The 18,890-nt window shown below is 42.8% G+C and overlaps 1 long non-coding RNA gene and 1 pseudogene across 2 annotated transcripts; both read left to right on the forward strand.

Annotated features, from left to right (window-relative positions):
* The first annotated feature begins 276 nt into the window (after positions 1-276).
* LOC309653671 (serine/arginine-rich splicing factor 3 pseudogene) lies at positions 277-1,328 on the forward strand (annotated as a pseudogene). The gene is made up of 2 exons: positions 277-316; positions 508-1,328. The product of its transcript is annotated as a serine/arginine-rich splicing factor 3 pseudogene (transcript).
* A 7,034-nt stretch (positions 1,329-8,362) lies between these two features.
* On the forward strand, positions 8,363-10,729 carry LOC309653668. The gene is made up of 2 exons (XR_014259354.1): positions 8,363-8,473; positions 8,971-10,729. It is a non-coding gene; the product is annotated as an uncharacterized lncRNA (long non-coding RNA).
* Positions 10,730-18,890: the final 8,161 nt, after the last annotated feature.

Genomic DNA, 18,890 nt, shown 5'->3' on the forward strand with positions numbered 1-18,890 from the left:
AGGGAGAGACAGATGGAGAGAAAGAGAGGGAGAGAGAGAGAGGGAGAGGGAAAGAGGGAGAGGGAGAGTGGAACAGGGAAAGAGGGACAGGGAGAGAGGGAGGGATAGAGGGAGGAGAGGAAGCAGGGAGAAAAGAGAGAAAGAACACACCATCTACACTTCTGTCAAATGACACCGGGGATCCTTACACAACCAGGAGAAAATAACACAGGGAGGCTCTTTCTCAGCTGGAACTGGAACTGCAGACGGGGCCAAACACCAACAGGCTGGCCACAAATGTCCAGCCGCCGCTCCAGCCCCGTCAGCTGTGAGTCCGGTCACCAGGGCTCTGAGTGTCTGCTCCAGGGAGCTGGGGTTCACCCTCTCACCCGGGAGGCTGGGCCAAGACAGCAGGGCCCCGGGCTGGACACATAGGTGGAAAAGCATCCCCACAGGACAGCTTGTGTAAGCAGATTCAGCTGCCAGATTCTAGAGGCCCGGGACCACCCTGTGGCCCATGAAACCCAGGAGCCACGAGGGTCTTGCAACGTGATTCCTGTCCATTGGACTGTAAAGTTTATGTAGGGAATCTTGGAAACAGTGGTAACAAGTCTGAATTGGAACGAGCTTTAGGCTATTATGGACCACTCTGAAGTGTGTGGGGTGCTAAAAACCCTCCTGGCTTCGCTCTTGTTGAATGTGAAGATCCCCGAGATGCAGCTGATGCTGTCCGAGAACTAGATGCGAGAACACTATGTGGCTGCCGAGTAAGAGTGGACCTGTCGAATGGGGAAAAGAGAAGTCGAAATCGTGACCGCCTCCTTCTTGGGGTTGTCGCCCTCGAGATGATTATCGGAGGAGGAGTCCTCCACCTCCCACACATCTCCAAGATGGAGAGCCTTCTCCGTCAGCCAGAGCAGGTCCCTTTCTAGATATAGGAGAAGAGAGAGATCCCTGTCCCAAGAGAGAAATCACAAGCCGTCCCGATCTTTCTCTAGGTCTCCTAGCCAATCTAGGTCAGATGAAAGGAAATAGAAGACCACTTTGCAAGAGGAGTGGTGTACAGGCAATAACTTCATTTGGCAGGAGTATGTACAGAATATTCAAGTTTTGTTTGAGACTTCCGAAGCTTGGTGCACTTTTTAAATGTTTTAGTTGTTCACACTTGTTTGTCTCTTGGGACAGTGACACATAAAGGTGTCATTCTCTATGGTTTGAAATGGGTCCTATGAGGCATGTAATATGAAGAATTGTTACCTTACAATGTTCCCTTAAGCAAAATTGAATTTGCTTTGAATTTTTGGTCTTGCCTAGACTGATAATGAAACTCTAACTCCTGCCCACCTAAAGTGTGATGTTTACTATTATGGAAACAACACTGGCAAACATTGAAAAGACTTTCTGTAGCTGGGATATGGTATGCAGCTGTAGTTAAGCAAGCAGTCTTTAAAAGGTGCTGTGAACCCAAGCCAGCAGGTAAAAATGAAAGCCGCACCCTTACCCTAGATTAGAGGTTTAAAAATTCCACTAGTCTTCACACTGGACAAGAGGTTGTCCAGGGAGTTTAAAATCTAAGAAGTTTAAAGGAAGTTAGTTTACCTTTGAGTTAGGTCATACGTCCCCTCTGTGATTGCTGTACATGAATACATAGCTCTTTGTAATATTCTTTGGAAATTTGAGATTATCAAGATACCAATGTCCTGCCAGATTAAGAGTATATTGTAGAGCTGAACTTTGAGTTACTGTGCAATTTTTTTTTCATGCTGTCATTTGTAATATGTTTTGTGAGAATCCTTGGGATTAAAGTTTTGGTTGCAAAAGAAAAAAAGAAAAGAAAAGAATCCGCCTGCCAATGCAGGGGACACAGGTTCAAGCCCTGGTCTGGGAAGATCCCAGGTGCCGCAGATCAACTAAGCCCGTGGGCCACAACTACTGAGCCTGCACTCTAGATCCTGGGAGCCAGAACTACTGAGCCCCCGTGCCACAACTACAGAAGCCCACACGCAACGAAGACCCAACGCAGCAAGAATAAAAGGACGATACTGGCCAGGTGATCAAGGGTAAAATCGTTTGTCATAAGTCCCGTTGATAGTGTGTATCCTTGATGTGACCTGAGGAGAATGGCATTTTTATCTCTGTCTGGGTCTTCCGCCCCAAACCCCATAACTCCAGACCAACCATAAGAAAACATCCGAAAACAAACAGACAAACAAATTGAGGGACAAAATACCTGACCAGTCCTCCTCAAAACTTTCAAGGTATCAAAACCCAGCGACGTCTGAGAAATGTCACAGCCCAGAGGAGACTGGGACAGAAAAAGGATGTTAGGGGAACACTAGGGAAATGCTAATAAAGTTTGGACTTTAGTTAATAACAATGTATCCATCTTGGTTCCTTAGTTGGATAAACATGTCGTACTAAGGTACTAACCAGTTGGAAATAGGGGTACTGGGTCAGGGTCCACGGCACTCTGTACACTCTGTACAGATCTTTGCAACTTTTTTGTAACTCTAAGCTCTTCTAAAATGAAGCGAGTACTGAACAGAGCTAAGAATGTTATTTCCCTGATTTGAACATGCCTGAGTTTCTTTTCAGGGTCACATTTTTGTTATTTGGATGTGCCTTCGAATCAGTAGCAAAGGAGAGTTGCCAGCCCCTGGGAAGATGTGGGTGGTTTGCAGGTGGCTTGCTCTGGAGCTGAAGACCACGGTGGGAAGTCTGCAGCTTCGGGCTGCACTTAGAACCATGGGAGGGGATGGGCCAGCTCAGTTAGGGATGGAACCTATAAATAAAACTTTTTTCTTTTCCGTTATGGCTTATCACAGGATACTGAATATAGTTCCCTGTGCTAGACAGTAGGACGTTGTAGTTTATCCATCCTATATTTAATAGTTTGCATCTGCTAACCCCAAACTCCCAATCCAACCCTCCTTCACTGTTTCTCCCCCTTGGCAACCACAAGTCTGTTCTCTATGTCTGTGAGTCTGTTTTTGTTTCGTAGACGAGTTCATTTGTGTCGTATTTTAGATTTCACATATAAGTGAGATCATATGATATTTGTCTTTCTCTTCTGACTTACTTCACTTAGTATGATCATCTCTAGGTCCATCCACGTTGCTGCAAATAGCATTATTTCATTCTTTTTATGGCTGAATAATATTCCATTGTATATATGTACCACATCTTCTTTATCCATTCATCCATCAGTGGACATTTAGGTAGCTTCCATGTCTTGGCTACTGTAAATAGTGCTGCAATGAACATTGGGGTGCGTGTATCTTTTCTTTCTTTCTTCCTTCTTTCTGCCTTTCTTCCTTTCTTTCTCTCTCTCTCTTTCTCTCTTTCTTCCTTTTTTTCTCTCTCTCTTTCTCTCTTTCTTTCTTTTTTCTTTCTTCTTTTATTGTCACACGGCATGTGAGATCTTAGTTCCCTGACCAGAAATGGAACCCATGCCCCCTGCACTGGAAGCGCGGAGTCTTAAACACTGGACAACCAGGGAAATGCCAGGGGTGTATGTATAGTTTTGAATTAGAGTTTTCTCCGGATCTATGCCCAGGAGTGGAATTGTGGGACCCTATGGCAGCTGTATCTGTTCCTGCACGCCTCACATCAACCACCTGCACTCCAATCCTTGCTCTCAACGTCATCTTCGGGGAACCCAACCTGCGACAGGGACCTTGACAAGAAGAAATGGCTCAGGGAAAAGCTACCTGCACAGAGAGGAGATAGAGACCATCGCCCCTGGGGTGCGGCGGGGAGAGTGGGCACAGAGATTTGTCGTTTCACCCACCCCCGATACTCATCTCAGCCCTCCTGGCTGCCCCACTCTAGGTCACCTCAGGATACAGAGGTGACCCGGTTAGAGTCCCTGCCTGTGCAGGAATCTGGGGGCACCAGCGGGTCTGAATAATATTAGGGCAGGGTCTCCCCCGTGGCACTGGGGTTATTCGGGGCGGGTCATCCTCTGCTGAGGGCCTCTCCTGGTCACTGTGTGGGGTTTAGCAGCATCCCTGGCCTCACCCATTTGATTCCAGGGTCCCCTCCCCCCCAGTTGTGACAACCACAGATTTTCCACACACATCACGGAAGAACTGGGTGAGGCGGGGGCAGGATGGCTCTGGGCGAGGACAGCTGTGTTGAAGCAACCAGCCTGGCCCAGGGCAAGGTCTGCCCCAATCCCGTCAGCGCCTGCATTTAGAACTGCCCCTTTCCTCTCCCACCTCCCCTGCCCTGCAGTGGTCTCCGAGACATCATCCCCATGTAATAAATCACACCTTCTCAGTTTACTGTTTGCTGCCCTCGCTAGAACGTGAGCTCTTTGAGGACAGGGATGCTGTTATGTCCCCAGCACCTAGAATAGTGTCTGCTCTGTAGTAGATGCTTCATAAATACTTGCTGAATAAAGGAGTTGAATACAGGGATGAGTGGATGAATGAATGAATGTTACAATGGAAGGAGGGGGGAGATTCCCTTTCTGGCTCTCGGGGGTTGGGAGATCAAGTGAAAGATCTGTCCTAAATAGGCTGACCAGCCTTCTGGGGTCCCCCGGGACTGAGGGTTTCCCCAGAGTTCCAGCGCTCAAACCTGAGCGGTCCTGGGGGAGGGGAGAGATTCCCTTTCTGGCTCTCGGGGGTTGGGAGATCAAGTGAAAGATCTGTCCTAAATAGGCTGACCAGCCTTCTGGGGTCCCCTGGGACTGAGGGTTTCCCCAGAATTCCAGCGCTCAAACCTGAGCGGTCCTGGGCAAACTGGGGGCGGGTGTTGGTCACCCTATCTAAACACAGTAACAATTCCAGCTGCAATAGCAATGGCCAATGACCTCTACGGTCTTATTGACCATGCACAGTTCTCTACCTGGCGGGGAAGGGTGGGCCGGGATTGGAATTCTGGTGATCCAGGGCGGGTGAGGGCACACCCCAGGCTTGTGGAGTGGAGTCCAGGAAGGTTCTGGAGGAAGTGACAGTGACACAGGAGGGAGGGAGGAGTCTAAGGAAGAACGTCCCACATGACAACATGTGCCAATGGCCCTGGGCCCAAGGTCACACCTGACCAGGGCTTGCTTTTTTTTATTTTCTAATTTACTTTTTCCCACATGGATATGCAATTGTCCTAATGCCATTTATTGAAAACTCCTTAATTTCCCCACTTTCTATCATATCAAGTTCTCATATATCTGTTTCTGGACCTTTATTCTATACCATAGAGCTATACGTCCCATCCTTGCACCACTAGGGCTGTTTCATCACTATAACTTTATTTATTCATTTTTTTTTGGCCGTGCCGTGTGGCATGTGGGATCTTATTTCCCTGACCAGGGATCGAACCCGCGTCCCCTGCAGTGGAAGCTCGGAGTCTTAATCACTGGACCTCCAGGGAAGTCCCCAGGGCTTGCTTTGACATCCATGGAATGGTGGCAGGTGGGCACAGGGAGCAGCTGTCTGTGAGCCATCCTGTGTAGAAATGCAGGGTGGAGGGGAGGACAGATGGAGCTGGAGGGGGAGAAGCGGAGGAGGGAGGGAGGAAGGGAGGGAGGCCGGGCGAGAGACAGACAGAGAGTTTCCTGAGACAATAGCTCTGGCCGTGTCCTAGGGCATGAAAGCTGAAAATAGCTCCTAGTGCCGGGAGCCTTGGAGCTGGAGCCTGGGAGCCAGGGTGACTGGCTCTCCTCCCTGGTGTGTGTGTGTTGCGGCGGGGGCGGGTGGCTCTGGGCTTCTCAGGCTGGGAATGGGAGGCACAGAGCAGGGACGGAGCAGGGACCCTTCGCTCTGGGACCTCGTGGGCCATCCTCAGCTCACAAAGCTGAGCCACTCCTGGCCCTACGAGTGGGGGGCTTATCCTCCCTGTCCCCTGGATCATACCCCCTCACACACAACTTCCCCGTGTGTGTTCCCAGCAACCAAGAGAATCTGTTTTTAAAAGATTTGGGGGAGGGGGGTAACCATACAAACAAGAGCAGAATGGATACTTTTTCAGAATATGAATGGCTCTGTGTAAGCCCACCCCCAGGGTAACCACAGTCCTGACCTCTAACACTCTTGACGAGTCAGCCTTGGTCTGGGCTTGCGGACCCACGGAAGCTTCCTCATCCCCTCCTTCAGATCCCGACTCTCCCTCGGCGGCTTTGTGAGAAGCACCCGGGGAAGTCGGACTGCTAGGCTGTACTGCTGCTAGAACTCCACCTGGGCTCCACCAGGCTCCAGCCCCCTGCCCTGTCCACCTAACTGACCCTGAGGCACCTCAACTGGTAGGAGCAGCATCACCTTCCCTCCTGGGACTTGTGACACTTAAGGGAGACCCCGAAAGACAAGCCTTTGGCTCCCTGGCTGCAAAGAGCAGGTACTCAATTGTCATAAGTGTCCGTATCAGTGAGGGTTCTCCAGACAAACAGAATCCATACAGGGTGTGTGTGTATATACACACACACGTACATATGTACAAGCATACAAAAATATACAGCTGTGTACATATGCAGTATGCGTACACACATATACACATATAGTATATACAATAAACACATACATATATACACACATAAAATGCAGTTTGTATATATACAGTATGTATACACACATATACACACAATATAGACAATACACACATACATATACACTATACATACACACATATAAAATGCATAGTTTGTATATATACAGTATGTACACATACTTATAACATATGCAATATACACACCTAGGTACATATATATCATACATATATACGCACATACAAAGATATTTAGGTGTGCATATAGACAGTATACATACATACACATATAATATATGCAATACATACACGTACATACATATAGACACACATATACACCTACATATAAAAGCATATAGCATAAAAATATATATGTACTGTATATAGAAATTCATCGTATATATACATACATATATCATATATATAAGATATATACACATACATATATACAATGTATACACACACACACCCCTATATGTAAATATGCGCATGGACATACACATATAAATTCATACGCAAGTGTGTATATAATAGTATATTCATATATACATATAATACCTAGAAACATATACACATGCAGGTATACAACAGATATACACACCTATATATAAATATACACTGTATACATACATACATACAGTGTACATACACTGTATATATACACACACCCATAAATCAATATATGGGTGTGTGTATATATACAGCATGTTCACATTTATAATATGTATACTATATATATATACACATACATACATGTATACAATATGACACACAAATATATAGGCTTGTATGTATACTGTATATAGTACTTACACATATACTACAAACGCACGCACATATAAACATATGTGTATACATATATATAATATGTATACACACGTATACAAATTAATAGGCTTGTATATATTCAGTATTTTTACATATATAGTTTTGTTTTAAGGAGTTGACTCATGTGACCGTGAGGCAGGCAAGTCAGGGCAGGACTCTGGGCTGGAGACACAGGGAAGAGCTGATGTGCCAAGGCCATTGGAGGAACAGTTCCCTCTTTCTACGGAACCTCATTTTTCTCTCCAGTCCTTCAACTGATGGACGAGGCCCACCCACGCCACGGCATTGACAATCTCCTTTATGCAAAGTGGTCCAATTTCAGTGTTCATCTCTTCTGAAAAATACCTTCCTGGCCACATCTGGAATAATGTTTGTGGTTGCCGGGGCCCCACGCAGTGCGCACATGAGATTAACCATCCCCGTGGCGATGATGACACTTTATTTTCTCCCTTGACCATTGTCACTACTATTCCAATTAAAATGGCAGCGCCATGAGGGCAGGGCATTTCCTTTTTTGCCAGTACTGAGCGTCCAGGTCTGGTGCCTAGCATAGGCTAAATACACAGCATTTTTGTGAACAGAAGCCAGGATTCCGGCTGCCATATTTAATGAGGAATTATAGTCTTATTATTGGGGGGGAGGTGTCACGGTACGTCAAGGGCGGGAGTCGAACCCGCCACCCCAGGCCCCGAGGGGTCTCCCCGGGTCTCCACTTTGGGCCGGTGGGTGTGGCCGGGGGCAGCTGAAGACGTGCGTGCGTGCTTGCGTGCGTACGTGCGTGCGTTCGTACGTGCGTGCGAGGGGGCGGGTCCACGGGGCGGGAGGCGCTCGCCGCGAGTGAGTGGTTCAGCCGGGCCCCGGCTCATTGTGCTTGCCTCACGCCGGCCCCAGTTGGCAGCAGCGCTGGAGGCCCCGGGCCTGTGACCACAAAGAGGGAGCCGGGGGCCGGACTGGAGCGGGCCGGCGGCGGCGGCGGCGCCGGCTGAGGCCCAGGCCAGGCTCCCTCCCCTCAGCCTCCCACCCGCCCGCCTGTCCCGCCCCCGCCGGCGGCGCCCCGCCCCTCCCACAACCGCCAGACTAGCCTGGTGCGGGGGCCGCGCGCGAAAACGTGGGGGAGAAGCTGAGGCTGGAGTCGCCCGTGGTGGCCGAGCCCGCCGTCTACCCATGGCTGCTGCTGGTCTACGTGAGTGCCGCCCGTCCCCTCTTCCCGGACCTCCACCTCTCTTCCCCCAGGGCGCGCGCTGAGCCCACCGAGAAACGGAGCGACTCGAGTCGCCAGACCCTCTTTGGAGCCCCCCTTCCCGCCCTGCCCGCTTCTCCGCGGCCGTTTCCAGCCCCCGTGCGCAGGGTGGGCAGAGGGGAGCCGGGGCCGGCCAGGGGCACAGACTCGGCCGCGGGGACCCCGCGCTTCCGAGGGTCGCCCGAGCCGGTCTGCCGTTGGCCCTGTAGGGCTGGGGACCCCGGTCCCCACCCCCCCCGGCCTGAACTGCTGGCGGGCTTGACCTTCCGTACTTTATGATCTGACACGTCAGGTTTCTTTTTCCTGGCCAGCTTTACCATTACCTGACCAGCTTTCCCAGCATCCCCTGATAATGTGTTAGATATTCAAGTTTTAGGGCCCGGTCCCAGCCCTATGGAATCAGCAACTCTGGTGGGGCTCAGTGATCTCTGTTACAACAGGCCCTCCAGATGATTTTTATTCACCTTAAAGTTTGAAAATATCTGCATTGTCAGCTGGCCAAAGCGTCCACCAGCAGGTGAAGGGGAGTGGCGCCTGGAAAAGATAGGGACTAGCCAAGGTAAGTACAGTAGCATTTGCCATGGTAGTAATGGAGAATGCCTTTTCTCCACTGGTTGGCACAGACTAGTATCTGGGAGCAGTGGCAGGGTTATTTCGGATGCTTTACATTGCAATGTAGAGTGACCGCTGTCCTGGTTTGCCAGGGACTTCCCCTGTGTGAGCACTTAAAATCTCATCCTGGCAAACCCCTTAGCCTTGGGTTTGAAAAACTTAGGGAATAACATGAAACTTAGGGGAAACATGATCTAGGTTTTGGGCAAGTCACAAGTGCTAATTAAAGCTAAGCAAGTATGGACAACATCTAGCCTTCTTTACCCCTTTGCGGGGAGGTAAATCTTGATTGGGTGAGAGGACTTATTGTTAAGAGATCTTTGTAGAAACATCCCCTTCTGCTTAGTCCGCTGGTTCTCAGTTCTGGCTAGACATTGGCATCGTCTGAGGAGAGTTAAAATGATTGTATTGGTCTAGCATGACCAACCGTCGGTGTGAGGGTTTTTAAAAAGTGCTTCAGAGGATTCTAATGTGCAGCCAAATTTAGGTGCCACTGCTTAAGCTTTTGAACCGCTGCTACGTATTTTCACCTCATCTTGCTGTGAGAATATCCAACTGTAGTTGAGGTTTGTTTTTTTTCTTTTTCTTTTTTTAACTGTCTTATTATAAGATTTACTGTCTTAAATAAGATTGAATGTACAGAAACTCCTGCTAGTCCATCTGGTATAGCTGGATACCCAGAGTAATATCGTTAAGATATGTACCATTTAAGTATTGTGACTGGCCTTTTAAAAATTAACATATGCATTAAATTAGTATTGATAGTATAGATCTCTTTCGAAGTTGTCATGTTGGGGAGCTATACCTCTAATCTGCTGCCATTGCTAAATATCTGGACACCTCTTATTAGGAATTGCTTTTAAAAATCTTTAGGGATTAAAACCAAGATTGCTGTATTATTTGTACTGGGACCACAAAAACCTCACAGAGTTCCCCCGCTGTACCTTCTACCCCCATCTCTAACCCTTGGCAACTTCTAATCTGTTCTCCATCTCCACAGTTTTGTTATTTTAAGAATAATATGTAAACATAATCATGAATTACTTAATCTTCGGAGATTGGCTTTTAAAAAATTTTCCCTCGGCATCATTCCCTTGAAGTTCATTTCAATTTTTGCATATATTAATAATTTGTTCCTTGTTGTTGCTCAGTAGTATTCTATCATAAGATTTTATCACAATTTGTTTCAACATTCACCCATTGAAAGACATTTGGGTAGTTGCCAGTTTTTGGCTATTAGAAATAAAACTGCTATGAACATTTATGTGTAAGTTTCTGTGGGAACTTCATTAAGTTTTTGTTTCTTTTGGATAAATGCTCAAGAGTACAATTACTGCATTGTAGGGTGAATCTACTTTTAGGATTAAAAGAGACTGTCAAGCTGTTTCTCAGAGTGGCTAAACCATTTTATTTTCCCACCAGTGATGTGATATAATTTTTCTACGTACTCGCTAGCATTTGATGTTGTCACTATACTTTAATTTTAGTTATTCTCTGATATCTCATTATGGTCTTAATTTGCATTTCCCTGATGGCTAACGATGTTGAACATCTTTTCATGTGCTTCTTTGCCATGTGTATATTCTTTTCCATGAAATGTCTGTTCCTGTCTTCTGCCTATTTTCTAGTTGGATTTTTTTAAGTTGTTTGGAGAGTTCTTTGTATATTATAGATACAAGTCATTTGTCTCCTATGGGATTTTCAAATATGTTTTCCCACTGTGTAATTTGAGTTTTCATCCACTTAAAAGGATCTTCTATGAAGCATTTTAAACTCATTTTGATGAGATCCAATTTATCAGTTTTTGCTTTTATTGATCATACTTTCGGTGTCAAGTCTAAGAATTATTCACCTAGTTCTAGATGCCAAAGATTTTCTCCTATTTTTTTTTCTAAAACTGTCCTGCTTTTACATTTAAGATTATGATCCACTTTGATTTAATTTTTGTGTAAGATGTGTAAGGTTTAGTTTAAGGTTCATTGTTTGTTTGTTTGTTTTTGTCGAGGGATGTCCAACTGTTTCAGTACCATTTTTTGAAAAGTCTATTCTTCCTTGATAGCTTTTGCACTGCTGTCAAAACCAAGTTAAATGTATTTGTGTCGGTCTATTTCTGGGTTCTCTGTTCCATTCCATTGATCTATGTATCTACCCTCCATCATTACGGCGAAATCTTGAAATTGGGTAGATTAATTCCTCCCATTTTAATCTTCCTTTACAAATTGTTTTAGCTATTCTTCAGCCTCTTCCTACCATATAAATCTTAGAATAAGCTTGTCTATATCCACAAAAACCTTGAGGGCATTTTAAGAGTAATTGTGTTAAGCCTGTTAACTTGGGGAGAATTGACATCTTTATTATGTTGTGTTTTCTAATCCATGAACAAGGTATGTCTCCCTATTTGTTTGGGACTTTTAAAATTTTCTTCATCAGCATTTTGTAATTTTCAGTATAGAGGTCCTATAAATGTCTTATTGGGCTTCTATTTAAGTATTTATTTAGGTCAGTTGTAAATGGCATCACATATTTTTATTTAAGCTTCTACACATTTGTTATTAATATATAATTTGATAAAATTGTGTGGATCTTGTACTCTAAAACATTTACAAACTAATATTATTTCTCAAGCTTTTTGTGGATTCCTTGGTATTTTCTCCATTTAGATTATCATCTCATCTTCAGATATAGACAGTTTTAGTTTTCCTTATTCAATATAATAAGATATATTACTATTCAACATTCAGTAGGATTTATTCCTTCCTATTCAACATAGTAGGAATAGTTCTTTCATCTTTTAAATAAACTTTTTAAAAATTTAACTGTTAAATTTATCTATTTATTTATTTTTGCTTTATTTTCTTACTAGAACCTCCAGTAATATATTTAATAAAATTGGTGAGAGCAGATATCGGTGCCTTGTTTCTGATCTTACAGAGAAAGCGTTCAGTCTTTCACAGTTAAATATAATGTCAGTATAGGTTGTTTGTAGATCATCTTTATGAGTTTCAGTATGTTCCTTTTCTATTCCTAGTTTGCTTGGAGTTTTTTTTCTTCTTTTTTTAAAATCATGAATGGGATTGGATTTTGTCAAATGCTTTCTCTGCATTAATGGATAGGATCACATGACTTTTCCCCCTTAATCTATTGGATATGGTAGATTACATTGTTTGATTTTCAAATATTTAACCAACTTTGCATAACTGGAATAAATACCACTTGGTCACGGTATATTATTCTTTTTATATATTTCTGGATTTAATTTGCTAATATTTGGCTGAGGATTTTTACAGCCAATTTCATAAAAAATACTGGGCTGTAGTTTTCTTCTTTCTATACTATCCCAGTCTGGTTTTGGTATCAAGGTAATACTGGCTTCATAAAATTAATTAGGAACTGTTCCCTCTACTTCTGTTTCTTATCAAGTCATGTAAAATTGGTGTTAATGCTTTAAGTCTTGGGTAAAAGTGAAACATGTAAGCCTGAATATTTCTTTTGGGAGTTTTTAAATGAAAAATCAGTGTTTCTCATAGTTACAGGAAAATTGAGATTGTCTCTTTCATCTTGGCTGAGTTTTGGTAGTTTTGGGTGTAGAAGCATTGGTCCATTTCATCCACATTTTTGAATTTATAGTGTAGACTTGTTCATAATAACGTGTCCCTTATTAACCTGCAGGATATGTCATGGTATCCCTGGTTGCATTTCTGATATCTGTGATTTGTGCCATCTCTCTTTTTATCTTTATCAGTCTTGCTACATCTTTCTTGATTAGATTGTTTATTTCGAAGAACCAGCCTTTTGTTTCATTGATTTCCTCCCCCCCCCCATTTTCCTGTTTTCAGTTTCATGGATTTTTGTTTCATCTTTATTATTTCCTTCTTTCTGCTTGTTTAGTGTTTTTTCCTCTTCCGTTTTTACTATTTTAATATAGAAAATTAGACTATTTCTTTGAAATATTTTCTTTCCCAATTTAGTGCTATAAACTTCCCTTTCAGCATTGCTTTCACTTCATTCCACAAACGTTGATCTGTTATATCTCCATTTTCTTTTATTCTATGCATTTAAAAATTTTTCCTTGACTTTTTACCCATGAGTTATTTGGAATTGTGATGTTTAGTTTTCATGTGATTGAAGATTTTCCTGTTGTCTTTCTGTTATTGATTTCTAGTCTGGTTCCATTATGGCTAGAGAACATACTCTCTCTGATTTTAATTCTTTTAAATCTGCTAATGTTTTTTTATCACCCAGTGTATGGTATATGAGTGAATGTTCCATGGACACTTGAATATGTATTCTGCTTTTATTGAGTGTGTTCTTTAAATGTCAGTTATATCCTGTTGATTGATGATGTTTTCAGTTCTTCCATACCCTTGCTGATTTTTCTCTCCGGGAGTTCTATAAATTGCTGTGTTGAAGTCTCAAATAATAATTGTGGATTTGAAATTTTCTCCTTTTACCTTTTTCAGTGTTTGCTTCATGTGTTTTGAAGTTCTGTTGTTTGGTGCACACACATTTAGTATCACTAGGTCATCTAGGTGGATTATTCCTGTTATCTTTATGTAATGACCCTCTTTGCCCCTAATAATTTCCTTTGCTCTGAAATCTACTTTATCTGACATTAATATAGCCATTCCTGCTTTTTCTGATGAATGTTCATATGATATACCTTTTTCATCCTTTTACTTTGAACTACCTATATCATGATGTTTAAAGTAAGTTTCTTATAGACAGTATATAGTTGGATCATGCTTGTGATCTTTTCATCTACTCTTCCAATGTCTGTCTTTGACTTGGTTATTTAGATCATTTACAGTTTATGTAATTATTGCTATGTTAAACATTAGGTCTAGCATTTTATTTTTTGTTTTGTCTTTTACCTTAGTTTCTCAATCCTGTGTTTCTCTTATTTTGCCTTCTTGTGGGTTACTTAAACATTTTTTGATAAGTCCATTTTAATCTAATTTATTTATAATCATTTGTGTATACTGTTTGTATAGTTTTCTTAGTGGTTGCTTTTGGCATTACACTATACATATGTAACTTATCATAGCCTACTGGAATCTGTCTTTGATTACTTCAAGTGAAGTTTCAAAATTTTACTTCCATTTAGGTCTCTTAATAGTCCCCAGTTTTAAAGTATGATTTTCTGTAGTATTTCCTTTATATACATTGAGAATCACATCAGATGGTGTCATAATTTTTGCTTTGACCATCATACGGAATTTAAGAAACTCATGAGGCTAATGATAGTCTCTTATATTTATCCCACTTGTTTTCACCCATTCCATTGTTCCCCTTTTCTTTCTGAAGTTGCCAGTCTTCTGTTATTTTTTTTTATGTTTGCATAACAGTAGGTGATATCTGGGCTTTCCAGTGCCATTGGATATGAGTTTCAGGAAACACTGAGCCTGGCTCACTTAATGCTACTGAGTTGGAGGGTTTGTATACGTTGGGTCTGTTGGCACAGCAGATGCTAGCAGATTAGACTAATGCTGATGGGACTAGTGCCACAGGAGGATGCATTCCCATTCAGGCTATGCTGCTGCTACAGTAGATCAAATCCCCCTCTACCCCAAGTGTGGGGCAGTGACCTGCTGCTGTCACTGCTTCTTTATTAGGCTGCTTTCGCCTCAGGTGTGTGGTGGGATCCCTTGGAAGCTGCTGCTGCTGTCAATCACAGGGTTAAATTCATTTTAGAAATACTTAAATGTAAATATATAGCCTGGCTCTTGTAGGACCTCTGTATTTGTTTTTTATTGCTTTCATACGAATTACCACAAATTGAGTGACTCAAAACATCGTAAATTTATTACCTTAGAAGTCTGACATTGGTCTCAATTGAGTAAAGTAAAAGTGTTGGCAGGATCGACAGATGAATGGATAAAGCTGTGGCACATATATACAATGGAATATTACTCAGCCATAAAAAGAAATGAAATTGAGTTATTTGTAGTGAGGGGTATTGACCTAGAGACTGTCATACAGAGTGAAGTAAGTCAGAAAGAGAAAAACAAATACCGTATGCTAACACATATATATGGAATCTAAAAAAAAAAGAAAAAAATGGTTATGAAGAACCTAGGGGCAGGAGAGGAATAAAGACTCAGCCATAGAGAATGGACTTGAGGACACAGGGAGGGGGAAGGGTAATCTGGGATGAAGTGAGAGAGTGGCATGGACATATATACACTACCAAATGTAAACTAGATAGCTAGTGGGAAGCAGCCACAAAGCACAGGAGGAGTGGAATCCTGCAGTGTTTGCTGATGGTCATTTGACTGGTGTGAGCTGAAACCTTTTTGACGTTGGATTTGCATGTGGCTAATAATTCCTTATACTGAGCTTTAGGCATGTCCTTTTTTTTCTTTTCCTTTTTTTTAAAGAGTGACTACAACTTCCCTCTTCATATTGACTTCTTGAAAAATTTGTCATGTGTTGAATTTTCTTGCCTATTCCCTACTCCAGGGCATTTTTTGAGGTCAGGCGTCATTTACAACCCAGCAGTCCTTGTGACTATTAAGCAACCATTAGCACTGGGTTTAAAGCTGCTGTTATGGGAATCAGCCACAAGGTGGCAGCATTATTTCGTTCTCAACTCTTGTTACTAGGGCAACAGAGTCTTCCTGGAGGTAGTGTTCCAAGGTTGTAAATTAGAGTGGAATGTGCTGGGACAAGCCCCCAGAAGTTTATGTCTCCTTACTTATGTTTGTTTTTTAAATTTAATTTCTATTTCTTATTGGAGTAAATTTGATTAGAGTGTTGTGATTGTCTGGCTGTACAGAATCTGCTCAATGATTCATACATACGTCTGTTCATCTTCAGATCCTGTTACCATGTATGTTACTACAGAATGTTGAGTAGACCTCCCTTGGTATTTGGTAGGTGTTTTGTCATTATATATTTTCTATGTATTAGTTATTATATAATTCATATAGTTTATATGTTATATGTTTATATACATTTAACATACATTAATCTATGTATGTTAGCCCCTTAGTCCTAAATTATCCATCCTCCCACCTTTCATTTTGGTTAACCATTAGTTTGTTTTATAAGTCTGTGAGTGTCTTTTTCTGTGGAAATATGTTCATTGGTAGCAATCTTAGGATAACATGTATAAATGATATCATAGGATATTTGTCATTCCCTTTTGACTGACTTAACCTAATATGATTATTTCTAGGCTCATCTGTAGTCCTGTAAACGGCATTGTTCATTTTTTTCCCGAGGCTACTATTCCATTCGGTACGTATACCACTTCTTCTTTGTCCGTTTATCTGTTGATGGGCATTTTGTTTGCTTCCATGTCTTGCCTATTGTAAATACTGCTGCAGTACACGATTTTCCATCCCGTGTCTTTTGGATTCTGGCTTTCACCGGTGACAGGCCCAATAGTGGGCCTTCCAGATCATATGGTGACTCACTTTTTACCTTTAAACGCACTGCCATTCTGTTCCTATTATTGGCCGTTACCAGTTTACATCCCACTTAGACCGAGAGGTTATGCTGTTCTCCACAACTTCTTCAACATCTATTGTTTGTTGACTTTTTGCTGATGGTCATTCTGACTGGTGTGAGGTGATACCTTTGTGTAGATTGGGTTTGCATGTGTCTAATAATTCCTGATGTTTTGCGTTTATCAATGTCCTTTTCATTTTTCTTTAAGATTGAGCTAAACTTACAACTTCTAATTGCCTTCTTGAAAAATTTGCCGCGTTTGGATTTTTATGGCCATTCCCTACACCAGGACATTTTTTGAGGGCATGAGTCATTTACATCCCTGCAGTCCTTGTGAATATTTGTGACCATTAACAGTAGATTTGAAGCTGCTGTTTGAGGAAACGGCCTTAGGGTGGCAACACTTCTACGCTGCCAACTTTGCTTGCTAGGGAAACAGCACCTTGCTGCAAGTTGCGCTTTTAGGTTGCAGATTAGAGTGGAATGTGCCAGGGCAAACTCCCATAAGTTTTAGCCTCCTTAATTCTTGTTTGTGTCTTTAAGTTGTAGTTTTTATCAGAGCAAATTTGATTGAAAAATGTCTTTTTTTCTAGGTGTACAGAATCTTGTTCATTTACACATATACATATATCTATTGATCTTTCGGTCCTTTTCCATGTAGGTTGTTACAGAGTGTTGAGTAGACCACTCTTGGTATTCCATAGGTCTTTGGGGATTGTATATTTTATATGTATTAGTATATGTGTGTTAACCCCAATATCCTAATTTATCCATTCCTCACACCTTTTCTTTGGCTTAACCATAAGTTTGTCTTTTCAATCTGAGATTCCCTTTCTCTGTGGAAATATGTTCATTTTTATGAATTTTCAGATAACATAAGGGACATCATAGGGCATTTGTCTTTCGCATTCTGACTTACTTCACGTTGTGTGATTATCACTAGGCTCCTCTGTGGTGCTGCATATGCCACTCTTTTATTTTTTTTCGTGACTGATATTCCATTCTGTCCATTAACCACTTCTTCTTTGTCCATTCATGTGTTTATGGACCTTTTTTTTGCTTCCATGTCTTGGCTATTTCAATATTGCTGCAGTGCACATTTGCCTGCTTCTGTCTTTCCGATTCTGGTGGTCTTAGCTTATAGGCCCAAAAGGTGCCCTGCCGCATCATATGGTAGCTCAATTTTTACCTTTTAAAGCAGCTCCATTCAGTTTGTGTTAGTGCTGTTACCACTTTACATCCCACCAGCAGCTAGAAGGTACACAGTTCTGTAAGACCCCTTCAGCATTTATACTTTATAGACTTTTTGCTGATGGTCATTTGACTGGTGTGAGCTGGAACCTTTTTGGATGTTGGATTTGCACGTGGCTAATAATTCCTTATAGTGAACTTTAGGCATGTCCTTATTTTTCTTTTCCTTTTTTTTTTAAAGAGTGACTACAACTTCCCTGTTCCTATTGAGTTCTTGAAAAATTTGTCATGTGTTGAATTTTCTTCCCTATTCCCTACCCCAGGGCATTTTTTGAGGGCAGGCGTCATTTACAGTTTTTTTTAATTTATTTTATTTTATTTTTTATTTTATTTTATTTTTGGCTGTGTTGGGTCTTCATTGCTGCGCACTGGCTTTCTCTAGTTGCGGTGAGCGGGGGCTACTCTTTGTTACAGTGCGCAGGCCTCTCATTGTGGTGGCTTCTCTTATTGTGGAGCACGGGCTCTAGGGTGCGCGGGCTTCAGTAGTTGTGGCACGCGGGCTCAGTAGTTGTGGCTCGCGGGCTCTAGAGCACAGTCTCAGTAGTTGTGGCGCATGAGCTTAGTTGCTCCGCGGCATGTGGGATCTTCCTGGACCAGGGCTCGAACCCGTGTCCCCTGCGTTGGCACGCGGATTCGTAACCACTGCGCCACCAGGGAAGGCCAAGAAGGTGTTTTTTAACGTGTAATTTGAGCAAGTGGTTCCGTGTTATTAACATGCCCGGGGCGGGGGGTGGGGCGGTGTGACAGGCCTGCCCTCCCCTGCAGGTCTAGCTCCAGTCTCTGAAAGGCATTGAGGATTCTGTTTGAGGATTCTGTCTTCCTTTGTGTTTTCTGCTCCCCACTCTCCCTCCTGTAACCCCTTTCTGCCATCCCCACTCCCTCCACCCCCCCAGTCACACGTTGCAAGCCCCAGAACTGTTTTTTCCGTTGTGATTAAACCGTCACCTGAAGCCGCCTCCAGGAGCCTCTGATCTGAACCCCCTAGTGGCATTAACGTGGCCCTCGTGCTATTAACTTCAGCCTCACAGACTTTCCCCGCTGAGAA

This window comes from Balaenoptera physalus (assembly GCF_965194825.1).
Source record: "Balaenoptera physalus genome assembly, contig: HAP1_SCAFFOLD_811, whole genome shotgun sequence".
Classification (NCBI taxonomy): Eukaryota; Metazoa; Chordata; class Mammalia; order Artiodactyla; family Balaenopteridae; genus Balaenoptera; species Balaenoptera physalus.